Source organism: Leptidea sinapis, chromosome 8, assembly GCF_905404315.1.
Source record: "Leptidea sinapis chromosome 8, ilLepSina1.1, whole genome shotgun sequence".
Classification (NCBI taxonomy): Eukaryota; Metazoa; Arthropoda; class Insecta; order Lepidoptera; family Pieridae; genus Leptidea; species Leptidea sinapis.
This window is the reverse complement of record NC_066272.1, coordinates 7,075,617-7,084,277: the sequence shown is the minus strand read 5'-3', so window position 1 is coordinate 7,084,277 and position 8,661 is coordinate 7,075,617. Positions and strand designations below refer to the sequence as shown.

The window sequence follows — 8,661 nt, the reverse complement described above, 5'->3', positions numbered from 1 at the left end:
TTAATATTAGTTGGATATTGTTTCACATTTGGCATAGTAAATTTAATGCATTTTGTTTTATCGGCATTTAGCAGAAGATTATTCATATTAAACCATTTTAATATACATGAAAGTGATTTGTTTACATCATCAAAGTTTTCTTTCGATCTATCCACTTTGAAAATTAAGGAAGTGTCATCAGCAAAAAGGACTATGTCGCACAAATTGGTAGCGTAATATTGTAGATCATTGACATACACTAGAAACAAAAAGGGACCCAAGATAGACCCTTGTGGAACACCCAGCTCAATACATGAACCCAAAGACTTCTCACCGAACTTAATAATTATGTATTATTGAATATGGGAAGAAAATTGATTTTTTCTTTAAATTTCTATTTCTTATCTAATAAAAATATTACCAAAATACCCCTAACACTTACAGTTGGAGCCAAGTTAATGATTCAATCTAGATAAAAATTGTACGAAAATTAATTAATTGTACACAAATATTTATTTAACATGACAAAGTTACTCGTATAAATTAAAAATGCTTCTAATTCTGAATTAAGGCTATGGCGATCTTGTGCGAGAGAGGAAACCTAGCTCCGCTCGATTCCTCAAGGCCATTGGATTTGTGTCTAGCCTTAAGAAACGTTTGTGTAGTAAACGTAAGTATAGCATAAATGACTTTCTTATAGATAACACAGATTAGGAATGGAGTGACAGCCCTCAGGTTATTAAGTAATAATGTATTGTAGTAATATTTTTAGGAAAAAAAGGCCCGCTGAGTTTTTGCTTCCGTTCTTCAGGTCTGAGGCATACTTTTTCAAATGGGTGATAATTTTGACTTGGGTGATAATATGTGACTTCATATCCTTTATTGAGTAAAAATAGTTGAATTTGAATTTCACATCTGATCTCGCTGCAGCCCAGTATCAGATCGAATATCGATTATCGATTTTCTTTAACTTTAGATCAAAAATAAAATAAATTGTGAATTTATTTTCATGTACAAAATGTAAAATGGTTATAAGACTATAAAATTTATTTTAAATCATAGGTCTACGCAAATAAAACTGAAAGCAAAATTTTATGAACGATGCGGGACTCTAACCCGCGACCTCTCGCGTACCGTGCGAGCGCTCTGTCCAACTGAGCCAACCGTGCGAGTAGCGTTTCGTTGATAAAATTTTGGTTTCAGTTTTATTTGTATAATTAATTCCAAAAATGAGGGTTATCATTTTAAAACATGACAAATTACATAGGTATCTACATGGTGAAGTGACTCAATTGTCACTCTAGATTGCCCTCTAGATATACAATGTGTGAAGAGTAGAAGCTGGTATTCAAATGTACACTTAGTCTAAATACGTCCAGTATTTGAGTGCTGGACGCAACCTGGCTTTGTTTAAACAATGTTTTCTTATTCAGCTATATTCATAAAATTATGCATGAAACGTACATTATTGTAGTGGTTACTTTTGTTTGATATACCTTATTAAAAGTTAATGAAAAACTGCCGCATATCTCTGAATCTTAGTTGTTTGATGTGAACATTAGACCATTTTGCATCGTTTGTTGACGATGTTATCGCAATATTTACTTCTATGTGTAATATATTTCTTTTACAGATTATCAAATTATTGATCTTGTGACCGGGAGGTCTGCTTCATGCTTTTTTATTTCCTTTATTTAATTATCTTAAAATTAATGTTATTATATAATTTATTTAATAAAATGCTCGCATAATGCCTTTATTTATTTACGGTATGTGTGGATTGATGCATCCACTGTACTCAATAACTCTGGTGTTTATAATTCTTACTATACTTTTTTCTTTTGACTTACTCGTGTAAGCCTTTTAGTTTTTGACGTATGAGTATTTTTGTTGCGTCTCTTTACATATTTTGCGATGAAAATGATTTGTAAATTGCATTAAATATTCTCTGTTTATTGCATAAACAGAGCAAGTTTAGAGTTTCTTGCTTCTCTGAGGAAATCTGCCTTACGAATAAACTGTATGAAAAAATTTTTATTTTATAAAGACCTTGAATGACTAAAATTTGCTCGTTTATGACAAGAGGGTTTACCACAAGATAAAAAAGGTTGACCCCTGAGAAAAAATTTAAAAAAGAGAGAGAGAGTTTTTGCAGAGATTAAAACTGTCGAGATAAGCTTTTTGCCCTCCAAAATCCTTGTAGTAAATTTAATCAAAATTATTGTTAATGCCTTTTGATTTTTTACAGTATGTTGTATGGACCAGTTATTCTCAAAGGACGTCGTCGACGGAACAACATTGCCATCGAAGTGTTATACATTTCAAAGATACAATGGAACATAATATGATCATTTTAAGAGTACTACATCAATAAATACATGCCTAAGGTCCATGTCGCACCTACTCTCGTAACAGTTGGGAACTGTACTCTCAAAATTGTTGACGTGTACGTCTACCTTGGATAAATTATCCAGTAGAGCTGGTCCCAAACCAACTAACTAACTACTAACACAAAAAGTTAAAGAAAAGCTTTTAATAATAATTATAGAAAAAGACTAGCTGATCCGACAGACGTTCTGCACATATTAAATGAATACCATTTTTTAATGAATTTGTCAATTATATTTCATAACATCAAGAATTATTTCGTATAAAATATGCTCGCTATTGTTATAATGAAATTGTTTGACAGAAGAACTGTCAAACCATGCGTCAATGAATTCTCTCACAGAAAATATGTCCATACAAAACAAACATTTGAAATAAAAATAACTATGGGTCTCAAATCAAAATAAATACTATCCTATCTCTCAAGTTGGACTAAATTGCACTCCATGAAGTTATCCTCATTAAAATCTCTTCGTTTGTTTAGGAGTTCACTGAAAACAATCATCAGGGCACTGGATTTATATATATTAGGGTTGTAACATGATAATAATAAAATCATTGATGTTACGTTTACACCTCATTGTGATTATAATGCATTGATACCGAAGCATTCATAACGATACATCAGTTCCACAGAGTAACCTAGAAAAGGGTTCCAAAATAAACAACTCGAGTTATTACTGTATGAGACGATAATATTCTAGACTTATGAAGAAACATTGGAAGTAGAAACTAAACTGTATTTACTTATCGACTTGTTTCTCTTTGGTAATAGTCGGTTTTCGTTTATAAAACAATTTCTCATACTCATCTCAATCTTACAAAATTTCATACTTGTTACACTTTTGCACTGAGGTATAATAAATAGGTATAATAATATTGATATAAATAAATGTAAAGCTAAACAAACTTTGATTTAATAAAGAAGGAGAAGTATAAATCAAATGGAAATTTACACCAAATACTTCCGAATCAGTAACGAAGCGTAAAGTTTGTCTGATGCGGGAACAGCTCGTGAAACCTCATCAATAAATCAGCACGTCTTTGCGATGGGTTTAAACTGACACTTTTCTTGAAGAGAATTACAAATGATATACGTTTAAGAAAGTGATGCTAAAACAGTCATTGATGTGTAAATAATCGTGTAAGAAATAGGATTTTATAAATTTAAATTGCACGATGGCCAACTAATATAAAATTAATGAAAATAAAATGTGTGTGTACTTATGTAGGCACGCAAGAAGTTATACTTCTTCGGCCTGACAAAGTAAAAATCCTTAAAATTATTTATTCCTCGTGCTATTCTACGAAAATCTTGCAAAGATGGTTTTGAAAATTAATTATTAAATAACGAATACGGCTGTACGGGCTCGAACCCTTTGCCTATCCTAGTAATGGACGAAGAAACCAAAAAATAATTTAAAATTTCGCAAATATCAGAAAAGTTTAGGAATCAACTTCACCCTGTTACTTTCCTGTTACAGTGATGCGCGCGTCTTAAAATTTCACTCTCATAATTTTTTCACAACGCGCCTAGAGAAGTATAACTTCAACAAGTTATTGTGAAACTAAATTCAAATTATGCATCATAGAGATGAGAAGCATTTGATGATATTGATAACCCAATGATATTTTGTACAACGGCCATTTTGTTTTTGTTAAATTCACCTGTCATTTGGAGAACTTTCAAAATTGTTACCTTTTTTCCATAACTAACTTACTTACTTTCGCCTACATCCTTACCAGTTATATATTTAGGCGAATGTGCGAAATTTTACTGTTTTGCTTGATTTGTTTGTTCATTATTTACGCTTTTTCGTCTTCACTACTCCATCGATCACGATGATAAAGACATTGGACTTATAACTGTGGGAGCGAGATAATATCAATTTTAGACATGATATTACATGAAATATTTAATTTGATATTTTATGAAAGATATATTTTATGCCTACAGAGTTTCTTGAACCCATTCGCAGATCTAGGTCAGACATTTTCAATAATTGTACAAATAACTGACATTGAATGAAAATATTTTAATTTGAATTAAACTTTTCAATAATATGTCCCTGTGTGGGCTTAGTAATTTTCTGCGAGGCTTGAACGAAATCAAATTTAATGTTAAAGATCCCAAATCAACTCTGTACGCGTAAATGAAAATTCCAGATTTCAACGACCCGGAGTTGTTCCAGACCATTAACCTTTCTGATCTTGGTCTTGAGACAGTTAAGTGATATTGATGAAAGACATATATTTACGTTTTTTCATAGGCTTTTAAAAATATGTTCCATCCAAATTGAATTGATCCGGATTGAAAGTTCTCGATTATTCGTTTTATCTATCTATCTATCTATTAAGCCCCTTTATTCTGAGTTAGAGTGTGTCTCATAACTCAGTGTGCTACTTGGCAAAGTCCTCCTCTAGCTCTTTCCATTGGAGTCTGTCGTGGGGCACTCTTCTCCAGTTCGGGCCCGCTGTTGGTTTGGGTTCGTCCTCCTATCTTGTTCGAGGTCTCCTCTGGCTCAGTGTGCAACCCTTGGCTACCAATTAGTGACAATTTTGCTCCATTTCTCCTGGCTATCTCTCAACACGTGGCCAGTCCATCCCATCTTATGCTGATGTTTTGTGATTCTGAGTTTTCCCGTAATATTTCGTTCCATAGACCTTTGGCAGTACTTAAGCCTTTCTCGGTGCTTATTGTTGAGTGCCCACGTCTCACATCCATATGTAATGCAGGGTAGGATACATGTGTTAAATACTTTTCTTTTTATAGTAATACTGAGATTAGTGGACTTCATGACTTCCTTCATAGACCAATATTTTTTCCATCTATTGGTTAATCTTGTATTTATTTCGTGGGTTCTACTGGAGATATTAGTTGGCCAAGGTATGTGTGCTCTTCTACATATTCTAGGAAGTTTGTATTTATGTTAATTTCTCATATTTATGTTTTTATGGTGTTCATCGTTACACCATCTTTTTCGCTTTCCTTGCATAGTGATCGTGACCTTGCAGTTTCTTTGGATCCTCTTCAAATAATACGATCACTATTTTTATAGCAATAAATTAACATTTTGGTTCATAGCACATATAGATCAAATTCTAACGTCTTTTCTGAACGAGAGGCGTTCAGTCAATAGTGAGAATGGGGGAAATTTGTGATAGGCATAAAGATACGTTTTCAAACTTTTACCATCGCGTAACTTTAACATTGTAATTATAATATCGTGAGTACCCGTCATAATAATTACAAGGCATAAAAATGATGTCATTTAACTTTAGAACCAAAAGAATGTTAATAAATGCTTGTAAAACTGGAATATTGATTTTATTAAAAATAAAGAGTTAAAATATTTTTCGTTCCCCGTTTGTCGGAGCGTGTTGTCGGAATGCATTAACGAACGCATGTATGAAGAATTAAGGGGCATGTGGTCAAAGTGTAGTTATACGACAACCTGTTTTTATTGTTTAAAGTGCAATCATGAGTCTATTTTATTTGCAGACTATAATTAAGCATTAATAATTATCTAATCATTTTATGTATCTCCTACAGAGCTAAGTGAGGAATACTTTATATTGCAACGCGGTTATTACCACAAATGCAACAAGTTTCAACATTTTGGTAGATGTTTGGTTCCAACATTTGTTTCTTCTTTCGTTTATTAAAGACTAACCAAAACCTATAAAATACAAAAAGGACATAATGAAAGCCAATGGTCAAAACAAAAACTCTTTCTATTAATCAAATATCCAATACGCAGCCTTACAGTTCGTTTTTTACGTCCAGGCGTGATTAAAAATATTTCTGACAAATATCACAAACAAAGAACGACTACAAACAACAAAAAGATAATGAATCCGACGTTGAACTATTAATGAGTCTAGAGCACAGTGATTTTCGTTTGCATTTAGTAAAACAATATAATTTTTATTGCATTACATTTAATAACAAAGCAGAACTATTCGCTCTACAAATTTGCTTACGCATGCATATGTTTTGTAAGTCAAACAATTTTCTTTGAGTGTATAATACTTGTATATTAACAAAATATTTATTCTTTATTTTAAATACTATGTTTATATAAATATAAGACACAAATATATCTAAGATAAACTGTTAAGTAAGTACCTAATAAATAGCAATAATCTCTGGTCCGGCACTACCCAGCTCAAACCACGAGCGATCATTATCTTACATCAGTTCACTCGTTTTTTCTCTTCTTTCCTAAAAAAAGTATATATAATTAAGACATTGATTATATTTTAATGTTTCTTATTATATATGCTCATGAACATGGCAACGTTATCTCGCTATAAAGCCTAACTTATTTTCTGGTGAAGGTAAAATTTATCAGGCACCTGAAATTAATTAAAGGCTTAATAATTGTATTTTTTATGGAATAGGAGAACAAATGAGCGTAGATACCTGATGCTTAATGGTCATGACATATGACATGTACTTTGCCGGCCTTTGAGGACAGTGTACTCTTTTTTTAATGTACCCTTTTATCGTAATAAAAAAAATATGAAATTTGGCGTATTTATCAAACATCCTAAATGTATATATTTTATTCGCTCTTTATTATAGAGTACAGAGACGCATAAGTCATGAATCGATCCCTAGATGCTGAATAGAAAAAAGTAGATAAATGTAGACATTAATATTTATTTTTTTTCTTCTGAAAACTTGTGATGCTATTCATATTTTACCAATTCACCTAGATCATATAGACGCCTTGGAGGAGAACGTAGGCAAAACTTTTCAGCCAATTTATTAGCAATTTGGAACTGGGTGAACAGCTCTAGCACGTCGTTTTAGAAAGTCCCATACATGCTCATTGGGATTGAGGTCGGGACTCTATATTGACCAATCTACACGAAGGATCTTCCACTTAAGTTATCTTCTACGTCGCTCGCTCGGTGTGCTTGTGCTTTCTCCATAAACACAGAAGCACTTCCTGTAATAGCTAACACTGATTGTACTTGAGCAATTAGAAGTTCCATGATGTAGCGTTGTACATTCAAAGATCCATTTTCTACGGAAACTAACTTGGTACGATCTTCAGAAACATGTCAGTGCCCCCATCGTAAGGCGTAATTTCATCAAAACATTATTGCATAACGCTCTTCTGGTCTTCCCTTTACGACGTCAGTCCTCCCCAAATTAAAATCCGGCTTTAACAGAAAATAGCCGTTAAAGAAAACTGCTATAGTAAGATTACATTTTAAGTATCAAAATAAGGAGAATTACAAGTATATTCAAGTCAAAGTCAAGTCGAAGTTCTTTATTTGCCAGAAACATTCGCAAGTAAAGTTGTTACAATCAATTATGTTATATTGAAGATTATTAAATATGAACTTTTTCATTTCATATAATATTATTTGGTATCCAGATTTTTGCCATTCTGGCGTAAAACAATCACTCAATCTATCTATGAATCTATATAACAGTGAGTAATTCATATGGGAAGCCCTTGGATATCCTTTCAAACAAACACATAATTTTCCATATAGTTCAGGTGCCTTCAAGTAATCCACTACTATTAAAAAAATAAATAAAAGATTCCGATGAACTAGGAACCTCCTCCTTTTTTGAAGTTGGATACAAAAACTGCAATTTTAAACAATGCCGAATTAATAGTTTCTTAGTCGGTTGGCAATAACACGCTCTCTGAAACTTACTAAGCGCATGGATCTTAAATATATTATAGACAACTACTAAAAATACTAATAACGGTCTGTTTTAGAAGACATGGCCTGCTCTAATTGACACGCCGCGATCGAGTCACTTAAGAAGTCTATCAAACAAGCAGTGACTAAATTTCTCATAGTAAGTGACTGTTGTTATAGGCCTTTGCTTCTATGTTACCACGAAAGTGAACGTCGGTCGATAAATAGACGCCGAGTGTGCCGTACTAGCAGTAGCAATATCAGAAGGGTGTTCTCGAATTGAGGGGATACGATAAAGGGAGACTTTTTAATGTGTGTTTTTAGGGTTCAACTGGACGAAATTTTGTCAGCCTCTTTCCAAGACTGCATAGCATAGTCTCGATTTCAGAAACAAGTTTGTTCCGGTTCTCGCTGACGCTATTCCGAGAGATGTTGGCACGTAGCCTATGCTGTTGTCTGCATAGCAACGAATACACCACCACCAGGCCACCAAAGATTATGGGTTTAAAGTCGAAACATGCTCAGTTATTATAAAACTTTTCTTTGACAGATCTACTTTTCGAGTAGCTTTACGAATATGATGTTTTTCAGATACATTCTAATTGATACATAGGCAACAATGGT

General features: G+C 33.0%; 1 non-coding gene across 1 annotated transcript; it reads right to left on the bottom strand.

Annotated features, from left to right (window-relative positions):
* Window positions 1-1,074: 1,074 nt before the first annotated feature.
* On the bottom strand, window positions 1,075-1,148 carry Trnat-ggu (transfer RNA threonine (anticodon GGU)). Its single transcript has one exon. It is a non-coding gene; the product is annotated as a tRNA-Thr (tRNA).
* Between the last annotated feature and the right edge of the window lie 7,513 nt (window positions 1,149-8,661).